Source organism: Muntiacus reevesi, chromosome 14 (genome assembly GCF_963930625.1).
Source record: "Muntiacus reevesi chromosome 14, mMunRee1.1, whole genome shotgun sequence".
In the NCBI taxonomy this organism is placed as follows: Eukaryota; Metazoa; Chordata; class Mammalia; order Artiodactyla; family Cervidae; genus Muntiacus; species Muntiacus reevesi.
The window spans coordinates 14,091,083-14,108,885 of record NC_089262.1 but is presented as its reverse complement, the minus strand read 5'-3'; positions in this window follow the sequence as shown (position 1 = coordinate 14,108,885).

Genomic DNA, 17,803 nt, shown 5'->3' with positions numbered 1-17,803 from the left:
TCCTTGTAGTCCAAGGGACTCTCAAGAGTCTTCTTTAACACCACAGTACAAAAGCATCAATTCTTTGGCACTCAACTTTCTTTATGGTTCAACTCTCACATCCATACAAGACTACTGGAAAAACCATAGCTTTGACTAGATGGCCCTTTGTCAGCAAAGTAATGTCTCTGCTTTTTAATATGCTATCTAGGTTGGTCATAGCTTTTCTTCCAAGGAGCAAGCATCTTTTAATTTCATAGATGCAATCACCATTTGCAGTGATTTTGGAGCCCAAGAAAATAAAGTCTGTCACTGTTTCCATTGTTTCCCCATCTATTTATCATAAAGTGATGGGACTGGATTTTCATTTTTTGAATGTTGTATTTTAATCTAGCTTTTTCACTCTCCTCTTTTACTTTCATCAAGAGGCTCTTTAGCTCCTCTTCTCTTTCTACCATATGGGTGATGTCATCTGCATATCTGAGGTTATTGATGTTTCTCCCAGCAATCTTGATTCCAGCTTGTGCTTCATCTAGCCCCGGCATTTCATGTGATATTCTCTACATATAAGTTAAATAAGCAGGGTGACAATATACAGCCTTAATGTGCTCCTTTCCCAATTTGGATCCAGTCCATTGTTACATGTCCAGATGGAACTGTTGCTTCTTGACCTGCATTTATATTTCTCAAGAGGCAGGTCAGGGGGTCTGGTGTTCCCATCTCTTGAAGAAACCTCCACAGTTTGTTGTGATCCACACAGTCAAAGGCTTTAGCATAGTCAATGAAGAAGAAGTAGATGTTTTTCTGGAACTTTCTTGCTTTTGATCCAGCATAGTGTTGACCATTTGATATCTGGTTCCTCTGCCTTTTCTAAATCCAGCTTGAACATATGGAAGTTCTTGGTTTATATACTGTTGAAGCCTAGCTTGGAGAATTCTGAGCAGGACTTATTGACAGTACTTCTAAACATTTCCCAGAGTAAATAAATTTTATCATCTGACTTTTCTTAAATATCATTTTAAAATGTTTTAATTCTATATGTTTAACTAAAAATATACCAAAATAAAGCAAGCTTTCACTGTTGGCTTCTGTTTCATTCTAGGACTGCTAGTCTTCTCTTTTTGATTTTTCCCTCATAGATAAGCAACATTTACATACTGTATTATTATTTTTGATCCTCAATCCTTCTTTATCTATGGAGTTAGATCACAAAATTAATTTCTTTTTGCTTATCCAGAGTTTGATTCCTTATCATCTAGCAGTTTATCTTCAGTTTAAACACTGGACATGTCTTGTCCATATTTTCCTTTAAAGCTTACTTTTTTTAGTTAAAAATTTTAATGATAGTAGATTGCAAACACCAGATATTCTAAAATTTTCTTTCGAAGATCATCCTTTATCAGACTTCAGTGGTGAAAATTTGGTTTTTATTTTTAATATATATGTTCATATAAATGATATAACACATACAGTATAAATTTATGTTCAGTATATTTAGAAATAATTGGTTAAAGATCTTAGAAAGATACTTTAGGCAGTTAGTTTAGTTGCAGTTTATCAGTTCAGAAAAAAAGTGTTCCCATCATGTTTGTGTGATACAGAATTGCAATAGGTGCCATATTTTGTAACAAAGCTCAAAGCTCAGGCCTCTGTCGAATCTACAAAATAGTTCACTGTCTTCATAAAGATGCCACTTTATACACAGTGAATTTGTTTTGCCAATTAGTCAAAGACTAATAAACAAAGTTATTTTAAGAAATAGTTCCTTAGGATCCAGTGGGGGGATGAAAACAATGCATGATTTCATGTAAAATTCTTAAAATTTTATTTTTGGGTCACACCATCCAACATACACGATCCCAGTTTCATGACCAGGTATCAAATCTATGCTCCTTGTAACAGAAAGGCAGAGCTTTGACCAATGGACTGCCAGGGTTGCCCCACATCTGTAAAAAATTTTTTTTATATTACATCTGTAAAATTTTGATGGTGTATTAAAAAAAAAATTACCCCAAAGCATTTCACATTGATTTTACAAGACAAGTTAGCAGTCTCTTAATTTTCTTGAAGATTTATTGTATTTTTGAGAAATTCTTCAGGGCTTAAAGGGGAAATCATCATAGTGCCTCAAGAAGAAGAAAGAGATTTGCTCTCAGATGCACAGGTACTGGAGTCTAATGTATATAAGTGAATAATGGTAACCCAGGCATTTTAAATCCTGCCTTATGGAGCCAGAAAGCAGGAACATTCATCCTGGCTGCTGGACCACAGAAGAATATCAACCATGGATGAGAGGAGACAGGAGAGAAACATCTTCTGACAATGCCACCTTTAGCGCCTCGTCACAGCTGTAAGGGGCTTTGGGAATACATATCTGCCTAGAGGCTGCTATGGCAACAAGGACAATGTGGAAGGAGGCTGGAGATGCTCTGTGGGACATTCTTCCCATAACAGTCTTGGGAATGTCAGGAATTAGGAAGGATCCAAGGCATTGATTCAGAGACCAGGAGAAGACACAGTGCCACCCAAATTATGCTGCTCACAGTGTGATTGGCTGGGTTGGCTGCAGCTCTCAGGATGCTACTTCTGTAAATTCCCTTCCTTATTCATCAATCTTGCCTTAGGCAGATGAGGTGGATTCATCCTTTGATGTGATGTGCGTGAGCTCAGTCATGTCAAACTCTTTGTGACCCCATGGACTGTGGCCCACCGGGCTCCTCTCTCCATGGGATTTTCCAGGCAAGAATACTGGAGTGAGCTGCCATTTCCTTCTCCAGGGGATCTTCCCGTCTCAGGGATGGAACCCAAGTCTCCTGCATCTCCTGCACTGGCAAACAGATTCTTTACCACTGAGCCACCTGGGAAGCCCCTGTAGCCTGGTAAGCCATTGTTAAAGGTAGAGTGACAAGGCACCCAGCAGGCTGCTTCTGGTGGTGACATTACGAAGAACCAGCTTCCCAGATGAGCTGGACACACCCTTTTCCTTAGAGAAGTCGAGAAGAGATCAAGAGAAGCAGCAACAATGAAAGGACAGGGAAAAGTAGGATGTGGTAGCAACAAGCCCAAGCAACTGCCCATGAGGTGACTCCAAGGGAAGGCCACATGGGGATGGACACGAGACAGCCTGATTGCAAGAAGTTTGTGGTCTTGGGGAGGATGAAGTCAAGTACATTGGCAACTCACTTACAGTAAGTTCCCTACACATGAACAAGTTCCATTAGTTCCATTCCAGAGCATGTTTGTAAGTCCAATTTTGTTTGTAAGTCCAACAAAGTTAGCCTAGGTACCCAGCTAACAGAGTCAGTTAAATAGTACTATGCTGTAGTATGTCTGGACATCCCTCATAGCTCAATTGGTAAATCATCTGCTTGCAATGCAGGAGACCCAGGTTCGATCCCTGGAGCCTGATAGGTCCAGGGGATTGCAAGAGTGTAGTATATCTATAATACTTTTCACACAAATACCACATGAAGAGCAAACAAACACAAAAATTAACATTTTCACTCTTACAGTATAGTACCCTGACAAATACAGTACAGTACAATAGCTGGCATCCATGGCCTGGCATCAAGTGAATAGGCAAGAAGAGTTGTCGGAGGACTTGGAGGAGTGGGAGATGGTAGCACTGAAGGATCGTCGGCAAAAGGAGAGGAAGGCAAATTGCAATTCCATTCATGCCTGATGTTGACAGAATGTGTGTTTGCATCTTTGAAAGTTTGCAACTTGAAGGTTCGTATGTAGGGGACTTTCTGTAGGTGGCTTAAGTGTTGTGATGTCAGAAACAAGAAAGGAATGTATAAGAAGGACTAAGGAGTCAGATGGAAGGCTCAGGGAAAGTTTCCTAAAGGAGGTAACCTCGAAACTGAGAACCTGAAGAATCAGGAGGCAGAGAGAGAGAGAGTTCAAGAGAAGCCAGAGTATCTGGAGAGGAGGAGGTGGCAGAATGAGCCTAAGTTCTGTTGTGGATTAGCTGAATTTGCATGGCTGTAAGACAGCAGCGTGGAGACATTCAAGAGGCATTCAGAAGTGTGAGTCCAGAGCTCAAGAGCAAGGTCTCTGCTAGAAGTACGTGTGTGTGTGTGTGTGTGTGTGTGTGTGAGAGAGAGAGAGAGAGAGAGAGATTGAGTGATCAGCACACAGTGGACCAGCACCTGGGGTAAAGAGGAAGGGGCAGCCAGAGTGGGGAGAAAAACCAAGGAAGATGGATGTTTAGAAGCCAAAGGGAAAGCCTGCTTCAAAAGGGGAAAAGAGGTCAAGAGTACTGGCATGCCAAGTCACTTCAGTTGTGTCCAACTCTTTGCTGACCCCATGGACTATAGCCTGCCAGTCTCCTCTGTCCATGGGATTTCCCAGGGAAGAATACTGGAGTGGGTTGTCTTGCCCTTCTCCAGGAGATCTTCCCAACCCAGGGATCAAACCTATGTCTCTTATGTCTCCTGCATCAGCAGGCATATTCTTTACCACTAGCGCTACCCGGGAAGCCCTCAAGAGTATTAATTGTTAACTAAAAAGTCAGGTGGAGACTACAAAGCATCAGTGATATTTAGCAAGGGGGCCTTGATAATCTCAACAGAAGTGGTTCCGGTAAAGTTGGTGGTGGGGAAGAATTTGTGATCCAGTTATGAATGTCAGTGAAAAGTACGTGACAGCTGTGTTCTCAAAGCAGAGTTTTATTTTTCTCTTAAAAAGGGTTTTCTTTCTCTCCTTCATTCCAGGAAGCAAGCAAAAATGGAAATAAGCTGACATGAGATGGGGTACAACTGAGAGGCTGAGATTGTAAATAAATGAGGGAAGGGACCTCCCTGATGGTCTTGTGTTTTGGACTCTGCTCTTGCAATGCAGAAGATGCTTGTTGGGTCCTTGGCAGGGGAACTAAGATCCCACATACATCTTGGTGCACCCAAATAATGATAAATTAATTAATTAAGTGAGGGAAGGAGATGATCCTTACAAACTCCCTGAGGAGGGCGTGGGAGTGGGCAAGGATCTAGAGCTCAAATGTTCGTGTGTGTGCATGCTAAGTCACTTCAGTTGTGTCAGACTCTTTGCAACACTATGAACTGTAGCCAGGCTTCTCTGGAGCAATAAACAGTATTCAAAGTATTCAAACTTTTACCTCAACTGGAGGGGAAGGAAGAAAAAGAAGCAAGAGGTGAGGATGAGTCTGTAGCTTTGGGGGAACAAAATTAAGGTCCCTCTGCCTAGAGGAGCCTGTCTTCTTAAAATAGGAGCTGAGGCATCTCCAACTCTATCCAAACCAGAACTGTTGATCTCACCTCGAACACCTGCTCCCCTGCCTTCATTGCAGATGTAAATTGCACTCTTTCAGTTAACTGCTCAGGCCAAAAATCTTGGTGTCACCCCTAAATCCTCATGTGTCCCACAATAAGGCCCTAGTGAATTCTTTCATTTCACCTTGTAACATTTGCCCTGAGTCTAATCGCTGGTCATTCCTTCCTTTTCTGGTCTAAACCACCATCATCACTCATGGGGACCATTGTCATAGCACCCTTAGCCAGAGATACTGGGGTGAATGTTTTTTTCCCACCAAATTCATGTCCATATAGACCCTAAGAATGTGACCTTATTTGGAAATAGGTTTTTTACATTTATAACTAGTTAAGATAAGGTGATAACAGATCTCTAAATCCAACAATTGCATCCTTACATGCACGTGAGGCCACGTGAAGTCCACGTGAAAACACACACAGAGACACAGACAGCCGAAGAGGATGCCATGTGATGATGATGGAGGCAGAGACTTGATGTGCAACTGCAAACCAGGGACTGTTGGCAGCCACTGGGAGCTGGGAGGAGGTGAAGGAGAATGATCTAGAGCCTTCAGAGATCGGCCCTCCCAACACCTTGATTTTGGACTTCTGACCGCTAGAACTGTGAGAGAATAAATTTTTGGTTTTTGGCATCCAATCCCATCACTTCATGGCAGATAGATGGGGAAACAATGGAAACACAGATAGACTTTATTTTCTTGGGCTCCAAAATCACTGCAGACTATAACTGCAGCCATGAAATTAAAAGATGCTCGCTCCTTGGAAGAAAAGCTTTTAAAAACCTAGGCAGCATATTAGAAAGCAGCCAACAAAGGTCTCTATAGTCAAAAGTATTGTTTTTCCAGTAGTCATGTACAGATGTGAGAGTTGGACCATAAATAAGGCTGAACACTAAAGAATTGACGCTTTTCAAACCATGGTATTGGAGAAGACTCTTGAGAGTCCCTTGGACAGCAAGGAGATCAAACCAGTCAATCCTAAAGGAAATCAGTCCTGAATATTTGTTGGAAGGGCTGATTTCATTGAATATTCAGTGGACTGATGCTGAAGCTGAAGCTCCAATACTTTGGCCACCTGATGCGAAGAACAGACTCATTAGAAAAGACCCTGATGCTGGAAAAGATTGAAGGTGGGAGGAGAAGGGGACGACAGAGAATGAGATGTGACAACAGAGGATTGGACAGGTAGACAACATCACCGACTTAACAGACATGAGTTCGAGCAAACTCCGGGAGTTGATGAAGGACAGGGAAGCCTGGTGTGCTACAGCCCATGGGGTCACAAAGAGCTGGATGTGCACAGGATTGAGTGACTGAACAATAGCAATTTTGGTTGCTTTGCCCCAAGAAACTAATCCTCTCTTTTTGTCCCCTCACTGTCCCAGTTCAATGGAGCAGCAGAGTCCTCGCAGCCAAATGTAAATCAGGTCGTGTCTCCCTCTACTCAAGTGCCCTCTTAGGAGGTCCCTTCCCTCTGAGCATGAAATCAATGTCGTCATCCCACAAGTCCCATGTGGTCTGCCTCTAGTTGCCCCTCTGATGTCAGCTCCTCTGACCCTTCTCACAGCTCAGTCTGGCTCGAGCTGGTTTCCAAGCGCATAAGGCACATTCCTGCTACAGAACTTTAGCACCTGCTTTTCCTTCTGCCCAGAATACTCCTGCCCTCCAGTCCTTACAGCGCCACTTCAGCTTCTTCTTGTCAGGAGGTCCTTCTAGACCTCTTAAAAATGGCACCCTCCTCTGGGTTCCCTGACTCCACTTTGTTTCCCTGGCAAAACATGTCCTCACCCAACACAGCAGGTGCCTACTTATTAAGTACTCTTTGCAGTCACACAGCTCAGCTCCATGTCATCTGGGGCCGTGTCTGTTCACTGCTGCTTTCCTGATGCCTAGAAGAATGGCTGGTCCAGAGCGGGTCCTCAACAATTCTATTTTGAGAGAAATCACTCAATGAATCTGCTAAGAATAAAAAGGGAGAGGTTGGAATCAGAGGAGATTGTTGAAAGTACTTAAAACGGGTGAAGAATGGGAAAGAAAGGGGCCTGAGAAAGAGACGGACTGCTGGAATATTGAGGGGACCGCTGACAGCAGACCCTGTGAATTCACAGTCAACCCGGTAAGAGCCACACCTGGGTTTAAGCACAAAGAGGGTTCGGTCGTGCCAAAGAGGCACTGCTCACCACTATGTCCCTGATTAACTGGCCAGACTTTGCATTAAGAAATCATGTGACAATTTTTAAAGCAAAATAAAGCATGGTCATTGACCTGCTAGGAGACTGTACTGCATAGCCTAGTCAGGTTAGATAACCTCTAAGGTCAGGAAGCAACAGCTAGAACTGGACATGGAACAACAGACTGGTTCCAAATAGGAAAAGGAGTACGTCAAGGCTGTATATTGTCACCCTGCTTATTTAACTTATATGCAGAGTACATCATGAGAAGCGCTGGACTGGAAGAAGCACAAGCTGGAATCAAGATTGCCGGGAGAAATATCAATAACCTCAGATATGCAGATACCACCTTTATGACAGAGTGAAGAGGAAATTAAAAGCCTCTTGATGAAAGTGAAAGAAGAGAGTGAAAAAGTTGGCTTAAAGCTCAACATTCAGAAAACTAAGATCATGGCATCTGGTCCCATCACCTCATGGGAAGTAGATGGGGAGACAGTGGAAACAGTGTCAGACTTTATTTTTGGGGGCTCCAAAATCACGGCGGATGGTGACTGCAGCCATGAAATTAAAAGACGCATACTCCTTGGAAGGAAAGTTATGACCAACCTAGAAAGCATATTAAAAAGCAGAGATATTTCTTTGCCAACAAGGGTCCATCTGGTCAAGGCTATGGTTTTTCCAGTAGTCATGTATGGATGCGAGAATTGGACTGTGAAGAAAGCTGAGTGCCGAAGAATTGATGCTTTTGAACTGTGGTGTTGGAAAAGACTCTTGAGAGTCCCTTGGACTGCAAGGAGATCCAACCAGTCCATCCTAAAGGATATCAGTCCTGGGTATTCACTGGATGGACTGATGCTGAAGCTGAAACTCCAATACTTTGACCACCTCATGCGAAGAGTTGATCCATTGGAAAAGACCCTGATGCTGGGAAGGATTGGGGGCAGGGGGAAAAGAGGACGACAGAGGATGAGATGGCTGGATGGCATCACCAACTCGATGGACATGGGTTTGAGTAAACTCCGGGAGTTGGCGATGGACAGGGAAGCCTGGCATGCTGTGATTCATGGGGTCGCAAAGAGTTGGACACCACTGAGTGACTGAACTGAACTGAACTGAAGATGTCATTAACCATAACACTTGCCAGTTTTCTTCTTTTCTTCCTTCCCCTTCTTCTCCTTCTGTTCCTTCTCTGCCTCTTCCTTCTTCATCATTCTTCAGCAACACCACCATCATCAAAATCCATAATTTATTTCCTTTTTTGAGAAAACAGAGCTCTTCCTGACTGTCACCATTTCAAAAAAGAAAAAAAAAGGAATATGCTTTATATTAAGCTTAGAAGAAGAAAAAAAAATGTTCTCTTTCCTGAATAGATCATCTTTCCAACAGTTATTCTGCCAGCTAGGATCTCTGGAAAAGTCCCACAAATATCTTAAGGGCCTTTGTGCTTGAAGCAAAATCTCCTGAAAGGAAAAAGTCATTAGTGTTTTGGGAACACATAAACCAGGTTGTTTACAAGTTCCTGATTGGATGGATTGGGCTAGGATTAATCTTATCACTGCATATAGAGTTGGCCTAATGGCTATTGAAATGAAAAAAAATCAATGTTTCATTATATCAGCTTCCTAGAGACTCTTCTGTGAGCTGCAAAAATTACCTATGCAATTAATGTTTAAATGCCCTCTGTAGAATATTGGTGATAAACTGTTGTTGTTTAGTCACGGAGTCGTGTCCATGTCATCCTCTGTTGCCCCCTTCTCCTCCTGCCCTCAGTCTTTACCAGCATCAGGATCTCAGCCTGGGCACTTCTCAGAAGATGAGAAGGAGGATGTTGAGGTATGTGACCGTGAAACAGACAAATGGTAAGCTCTGGCGTTAGTTTCCTGCTGCTGCTCTAACAAATTACCACTTACCGCTAATGGCTTAAAGCAACACATCTTTATTATCATATATTTCTGGAGGTCACAAATCCAAAGTGGGTCTTCAGGAGTTGAAATCAACAGGGTTCCTTCTGGAGGCTCCAGGGAAGAATTGCTCCCTTCTCTTTTCCGCCTTTCAGAGGCCGCCCACATTCCTTGACTTGTGGTCCCTTCCTCCATCTGCAAAGTGCATCACTCCACCATCACATCTCTTCTCTTATTTTAACTGTCCTGTGTCCTTCTTATACAGGCTCTTGTGATTACATTTGGTCCCCCAGATAATCTAGAATAAGTATGATTATAATTATATATATTATTTATACATTATTAATCATCATCCCCATCTCAAGATCCTTAATTTAATTAAGGATTAAACTAAATTACGTACCAAGTCTTTTTAGGACAAATTTGCCTGGTATGCCTATGGCAAGAGTGATCTTCAGTTTGTGCTCACCTGCAAGTTCATCATTCTCAGTGTCTAAACTTATGCTAAGACTGCCTCTTCTAAGTTTGGATCCTAGTTGGGCATAGGTACTGCTGGAAGCAGATGTTTCCTGAGATGCCTTCATCATATTCACATCATCAAATTATTTGCAGTAAAGCCTTTAAAGCATGCAGAGTCAAGGCCACCAGGTAGCCCAACAAAAGAGGGGGTGAAAAGGGAAAGTACTATTCTGCTCTTACCTCCAGGACCCAGAGCAGCTGCTCTACTAAGAAGGCAAAGTCTTAAAAGTACAGGTTTTAGCTGTCCTACTGAAGTTGCAATTTGCGTACATGCTCAGGCTCCAGGAAGAGCCATCACAGAACAATCTGCTTCAGTTTCTTCATAATCCCTTTATGGCTCAGATCCCGCTTCACCCAGGGACTGTCTCTTGAATTAAGAAGCCCATTGGAATTCACGCACAATGCAATGCAATCAGATAGACCTGCAAACAGAATCATGTCACTCTCCAAATTTCCCTTGAGTTAGTTTTTGTTTATTTATTACCCTTATTTAATTTTAGAATTTTTAAAGACAATTTTACTTGGCAAATCATGGATGAGGATGGTTTTTAGAAGGCACAGCTTTAGAATAAAAATCAATTGATTACTTCTTTGAATGTAATTTTCCACTATCATAATTGAATATTATGACCTGTTCGAAGAGAGTGTATGATTTAATAAAAGCAACTGGCATTAATGAGTCTTCGCTCTGTGCTAGGCAGTGTTTTGTTGTTCTTCAGTTGCTCAGTTTTGTCTGACTCTTTGTGACCCCATGGACTGCAGCACCCCAGGCTTCCCTGTCCTTCACTATCTCCTGGAGTTTGCTCAAACTCATGTCCTTCGAGTCGATGGTGCCATCCAACAATGTCATCCTTGGACACCATGTCGCCCCCTTCTGCTCCTGTCCTCAGTCTTTCCCAGCATCAGGGTCTTTTCCAATGAGTCAGCTCTTTGATCAGATGGCCAAAGTACTGGAGCTATAGCTTCAGCATCAGTGAATATTGATGTAATATCCAGTGAATATTCAATGAAATCAGCCCTTTCAATAGATATTCATGGTTGATTTCCTTTCAGATTAACTGGTTTGGTCTTCTTGCTGTAGTGTTTGGAAAGTTTATAATTTCTATTTTATGGATGAAGGAAGTCTGGCCTAAGAGGTAAATGAAATGCGGAAGACTAGCAGGTGGTGAGTGGTGAAACTGAGCGCAGACTCAGGTAGCCTGCCTTAAGCTTCTTTCTCTTCAACTCCACAATATTCCATCTACCACTTAGTTATTTCAGTTTTCCATAAAGGTAAAGCTGTCAGGGCTTCCCTGGTGATCTAGTGGTTAAGACGCCACCTTCCAGAGCAGGGGGTACAGGTTTGATCCTTGGTCAGAGAAGTAAGATCCCACATGTCACAGGATGCAGCCAAAAATTTAAAATGAGTAAATAAAAGAAAGCTCTCCAAATCAGTTGTTTTTAAATTTCCCGAAATATCCAGATAAGGGATTTAAAAATTTCTATTAAGCAAAGGTATTAAGATGCTGCTTAATAGGCTTTATAGACTTCTCCAACTTTCCTTATCATTGACATTTGTCTATTGCTTTGGCCTCTGCGAATACTGTTTCTTAGTCAACCCAACACCCACTCCCTACTCTCTTGCAACTGTGTGTGTGTGTGTGTGTATGTGTGTGTGTGTGTGTGTGTGTGTGCTAAGTCACTTCAGTTGTGTCTGACTCTTTGCAACCCAATGGACCATAGCCTGCCAGGCTCCTCTGGCAGGGATTCTCCAGGCAAGAATACTGGAGTGGGTTGCCATGTCTCCCTCCAGGGGATCTTCCTGATGTAGGGATCTTCCTGACCCAAGCCTCTTACCTCTCCTACATTGGCAGGCCAGTTTCTTACCACTAGTGCCAAACGTGGGAAGCCCTTGCAACTATATATGTATACACACATAAAATTTCATAATTAGTTTCAACTTTTTGGCCAGGGACAGCAATGTGGCACCATTTGGAAAAAGATACATAGACACAAACCAGGTAAGGTAACTGGGGGGAAGTTACTGGCTTCCTGATTAGAAGAGTCAGACTGGTGACCCTCCCCCTCCCTGCTTTGAACAAATGTGGAGGCTAGAGCTGAAACAGCCTTCTGAAAATTTTAGGATAACAGAACTTCAGATACATTGGTGTTAACATCATTGAACATTTGAACCAATGACGGCAACCACTTACCTCTTAGCTTTTTGCTATGTGAGATGAATGAAACTTTGTCATTCATTTTCTGATTTGATTTTGTTTTTGCAAAAAAAAAAAAGCAATCCTTTTGCAAACTGAACACCCAATCTTTCAATTTTCCCTACGACTCCATTGTAGAATTTTCAGCCAGGTGTTTACTTAGTTTTCCTTAATCTCTATTTTCTTTAAAAGCCAAAATTATTTGCTGAGTTTTAACACCTAAAATGCAAGAGGACCTTGGAGGTATCCTCTTGAATCTTCCATGGACATTTTATAGTAACAGGTTAAAAGCTCATCATTTTTCTCTTCTGTTCCTCAAATCCACCCCCACACCATATTCCTTTCTTATTAAATGGCATCACGACCCAACCAGTTGCCCAAGCCAAGATGTAGGCATCATTCTGCCTTCCTATGGATTTACTTCCTTGATCTCATTCAGCCCCATTTTATCCACACCCACTGCCATTCTCTTAAAAAAAAACACCCTCACGACTTCTTGCCTCGCTTTCTTCAATAGTCTCTTATCTGTTCTCTCAGCTTCTAATTTTGCTCACACTAAACCCTATACTTCTGTCAGAGTGATTTTTCCAAGTCACAAATCTAATTGTGTCACTCACAGACTTAAAACATTTCAAAACCTCCTCCTTTTTGCCTTTAGGAAAAGATCCAGGCTCCTGAAATGGCAACCCAAAAGTTGATTCCTTTCTGTCTATCCAGCTTCATTACCTGCCATGATCCCACCTGCTCCAGCCAGAACAGAATGAAGACTAAAAACCAGAATGGATCAATTGAAATGTATATGTGCATTCAGTCACTCAGTCATGTCTGATTCTTTGCGTCTTCATGGATAGTAGCCTGCCAAGGATGTTCCATCTATGGAATTTCCCAGGCAAGAATGGAGTGGACTGTCTTCCTCTTCCAGGGCATCTTCCTGACCCAGGGACTGAGCCCACATCTCCTTCTTCTCCTGCAGTGGTAGGCAGATTCTTTACCACTGCCTCACCTGGGAAGCCTATTGAAATGTATATACTGTAGCCCAGATGGTAAAAAACAAAACAAAAGGGATTTTAGTTTTTACAGGTGTGACTCTAGAGTTTTGGGGTCCCTACTTTCATTGAAAGTGCAGTTGGGGTAGGCGTGAGATGTTTAAATTTGCTGGTTAAGATAATTCAATCTCTTCTGGTTTAGAGCACAAGTTTCTAAATAAAAGCTGTATCTTGTGAGCAAATGTCTTTTTTAAAAAGTAATTTTTAACTCTCCTCCATTTTCTTCTCTATTGTTTAGGAGGCAAAAGGGAAAGTGGAAAAATTTGTATTATATACCAGTGGTGGGAGGAGGATGTCTGGTCTGCGTGTGATCTTACGTTGCAGACTGACCTCAGTCTCATGTGTAGCTGGTTGACCAAAGGGGCATTAGCTTCGGTGCCCACTTCCTACTGGCTGCTCCAATAGCCCACATGCCTCCTCTCTTACTGTGGCTTCTATGGTGATCGCTCCAAGGGAGTTTGGCGATCACTCCTGGCTTTGTGTCCTGGCATCCTGGGATCTCATGAGGATGCTGACTGTCTGAGCCTTACCCAGGTCCTTCAATCAATTCCTAGCAGTGGACTACCTGTCCTAAGGCATTTGATTGTGCGAGGGGTTGAAAACTCACTGTTAATTAACATTAATAATTATAACAAGCTATAGTTAATTATTAATTATAATAAATAGATGTGTTTATTAATTTTTTCTTATAAATTAATTCTATTGTTTTAATGTACTGTGTGCTCTAGTTAGTCACTCAGTCATGTCCGACTCTTTGCAACCTCATGAACTGTAGCCCACCAGCCTCCTCTGTCCATGGAGATTCTCTAGGCAAGAATACTGGAGTGGGTTGCCATCTCCTCCTCCAAGGGATCACCCCAACCCAGAGACAGAACCCAGGTCTCCTGCACTGCAGGTGGATTCTTTACTGACTGACTTTTTCCACCAGGAAAGCCCAACAGCACAATGAATACACATTAAGCATACAATTGATCAGTTCAGTTCAGTTCAGTCGCTCAGTCATGCCTGACTCTTTGCGACCCCATGAGCTACAGCATGCCAGGCCTCCCTGTCCATCGTCAACTCCCAGAGTCTACTCAAACTCATGACCATTCAGTTGGTGATGCCATCCAACCATCTCATCCTCTGTCATCCCTTCTACTCCGGCCTTCAATCTTTCCCAGCATCAGGGTCTTTTCTAAGCAGTCAGTTCTTTGCATCAGGTGGCCAAAGGATTGGAGTTTCAACTTCAGCATCAGTCCTTCCAATGAATATTCAGGACTGATTTCCTTTAGGATGGACTGGTTGGATTTCCTTGCAGTCCAAAGGACTCTCAAGAGTCTTCTTCAACACCACAGTTAAAAAGCATCAATCCTTCAGTGCTCAGCTTTCTATATAGTCCAATTCTCACATCCACACATGACTACTGGAAAAATTATAGCTTTGACTAGATGGACTTTTGCTGGCAAAGTAATGTCTCTGCTTTTTACTATACTCTCTAGGTTGGTCATAACTTTTCTTCCAAGGAGTAAGTGTCTTTTAATTTCATGGCTGCATTCACCATCTACAGTGATTTTGGAGTCCCCTAAAATAAAATCAGTCACTGTTTCCACTGTTTCCCCATATATTTGCCATGAAGTGATGGGACCAGATGCCATGATCTTAGTTTTCTGAAAGTTGAGTTTTAAGCCAACTTTTTCACTCTCCTCTTTCACTTTCATCAAGAGCCTCTTTAGTTCTTCTTCACTTTCTGCCATAAGGGTGGTGTTATCTGCATACCTGAGGTTATTGATATTTCTCCTGGCAATCTTGATTCCAGCTTGTGCTTCATCCAGCCAGGCATTTCACATGATGTACTCTGCATATAAGTTAAATAAGCAGGGTGACAATATACAGGCTTGATGTACTCCTTCCCCGATTTGGAAACCAGTCTGTTCCATGTCCAGTTCTAACTGTTACTTCCTGACCTGCATACAGATTTCACAAGAGGCAGGTCAGGTAGTCTAGTATTCCCATCACTTTAAGAATTTTCCAGAGTTTGTTGTGGTCCACAAAGTCCAAGGCTTTGGCATAGTCAATAAAGCAGAAGTAGATGTTTTTCTGGAACTTTCTTGCTTTTTCAATGATCCAGCAGATGTTGGCAATTTGATCTCTGGTTCCTCTGCCTTTTCTAAATCCAGCTTGAACATCTGAAGTTCATGGTTCACATCCTGTTGGAGCTTGGCTTGGAGAATTTTGAGCATTACTTTACTAGCATGTGAGATAAGTGCAATTGTGTGGTAGTTTGACCATTCCTTGGCAATGCCTTTCTTTAGGATTGGAATGAAACTGACATTTTTCAGTCCTGTGGCCACTGCTGAGCTTTCCAAATTTGCTGGCATATTGAGTGCAGCACTTTCACATCGTCATCTTTTAGGATTTGAAATAGCTCAACTGGAATTCCATCACCTCCACTAGCTTTGTTTGCAGTGATGCTTCCTAAGACCCACTTGACTTCGAATTCCAGTATGTCCGGCTCTAGGTCGGTGATCACAGCATCGTGATTATCTGGGTCATGAAGATCTTTTTTGTATAGTTCTTCTGTGTATCTTGCCACCTCTTCTTAATATCTTCTGCTTCTGTTAGGTCCATACAATTTCTGTCCTTTATTGTGCCCAACTTTGCATGATATGTTCCCTTGGAATCTCTAATTTTCTTGAAGAGGTCTGTAGACATTCCCATTCTGTTGTTTTCCTCTATTTCTTTGCATTGATTGCTGAGGAAGGCTTTCTTATCTCTCCTTGCTATTCCTTGGAACTCTGCATTCAAATGGGTATATCTTTCCTTTACTCCTTTGTCTTTTGCTTCTCTTCTATTCACAGCTATTTGTAAGGCCTCCTCAAACAACCATTTTGCCTTTTTGCATTTCTTTTCCATGGGGATGGTCTTGATCCCTGCCTCCTGTACAATGTCACGAACCTCTTTCCATAGTTCTTCAGGCACTCTATCAGATCTAATTCCTTGAATCTATTTGTCACTTCTACTGTATAATCATAAGGGATTTGATTTAGGTCATACCTGAATGGTCTAGTGGTTTTCCCTACTTTCTTCACTTTAAGTCTGAGTTTGGCAATAAGGAGTTCATGATCTGAGCCACAGTCAGCTCCAGGTCTTGTTTTTGCTGACTGTATAGAACTTCTCCATCTTTGACTGCAAAGAATATAATCAATCTGATTTCGGTACTCACCACCTGGTGATGTCCATGTGTAGAGTCTTCTCTTGTGTTGTTGGAAGAGGGTGTTTGCTATGACCAGTACGTTCTCTTGGAAAAACTCTATGAGCCTTTGCCCTGCTTCATTCTGTACTCCAAGGCCAAATTTGCCTGTTACTCCAGGTATTTCTTTACTCCCTACTTTTGCTTTCCAGACCTCTGTAATGAAAAGGACATCTTTTTTTGGGTGTTAGTTCCAAAAGGTCTTGTAGCTCTTCATAGAACCATTCAACTTCAGCTTCTTCAGCATTACTGGTGGGGGCATAGGCTTGGATTACTGTAATATTCAATGGTTTGCCTTGGAAACGAACAGAGATGATTCTGTTGTTTTTGAGATTGCATCCAAGTACTGCATTTCAGACTCTTTTGTTGACTATGATGGCTAATCATTTCTTCTAAGGGATTCTTTCCCACGGTAGTAGGTATAAAGGTCATCTGAGTTAAATTCACCCTTTCCAGTCCATTTTAGTTCGCTGATTCCTAAAATGTCGATGTTCACTCTTGCTATCTCCTGTTTGACCACGTCCAATTTGCCTTGATTCATGGACCTAACATCCCAGGTTCCTATGCAATATTGCTCTTTACAGCATTGGCCTTTACTTCCATCACCAGTCCCATCCACAACTGGGTGTTGTTTTTGCTTTGGCTCCATCTCTTCATTCTTTCTGGAGTTATTTCTCCACTGATCTCCAGTAGCACACTGGGCACCTACTGACCTGGGGAGTTCATCTTTCAGTGTCCTATCCTTTTGCCTTTTCTTACTGTTCATGGGGTTCTCAAGGCAAGAATACTGATAAGTATTGACAAATGTATACACCTGTGCAACAAATGTTCCATTGAAAATGGAGAACATGTTCATCACTGCGGAATGTTTCTTTAAGCCCCTTTCCAGTTGATTTCTGTGCCCGCCAGAAGCAGCTGTCATATTTTCTATTGAGATGGATGAGCATTGGGTGTTTTGAACTTCATGTAAATTAAATACAAACACTCTCTATACTACAGTATGTGCACTTTATACCAGATAACTTTTGCTCTTCAAAATGTTTTTGAGATTTATCCACAGTATGTGTGTATCAGTTATTTGCTTTTTTGTGTGTGTTTGTGAGTAGTACATGTCTACTGCATGAACAGACTCTTTATCTATTCTTCTTTGATGGATGTTTAGACTATTTCCACTTTGGGTTTATCACAAAGAAAATGGGTGTGACCTTTCTCACATAAGTCTTCTGTGAACAAATACTTTAAGATATTTCTCTTGGATAAAAACACCTAGGAGTAGAATTTCTGCTTATAGTTTAGTTATGAGAACTTTTAGTGTAAGTAAATCCTCCAGCTTTGTCAGTTTTTTCCATTACATTTCCATATACACTTTGAAATCATCTCATCAATTTTACAAAAGCAAACAAATTCTGCTAGGATTTTGTTTTGCTTTACATCAAAGTCATAGATGAACTTGGGAGCAAATAGACATTG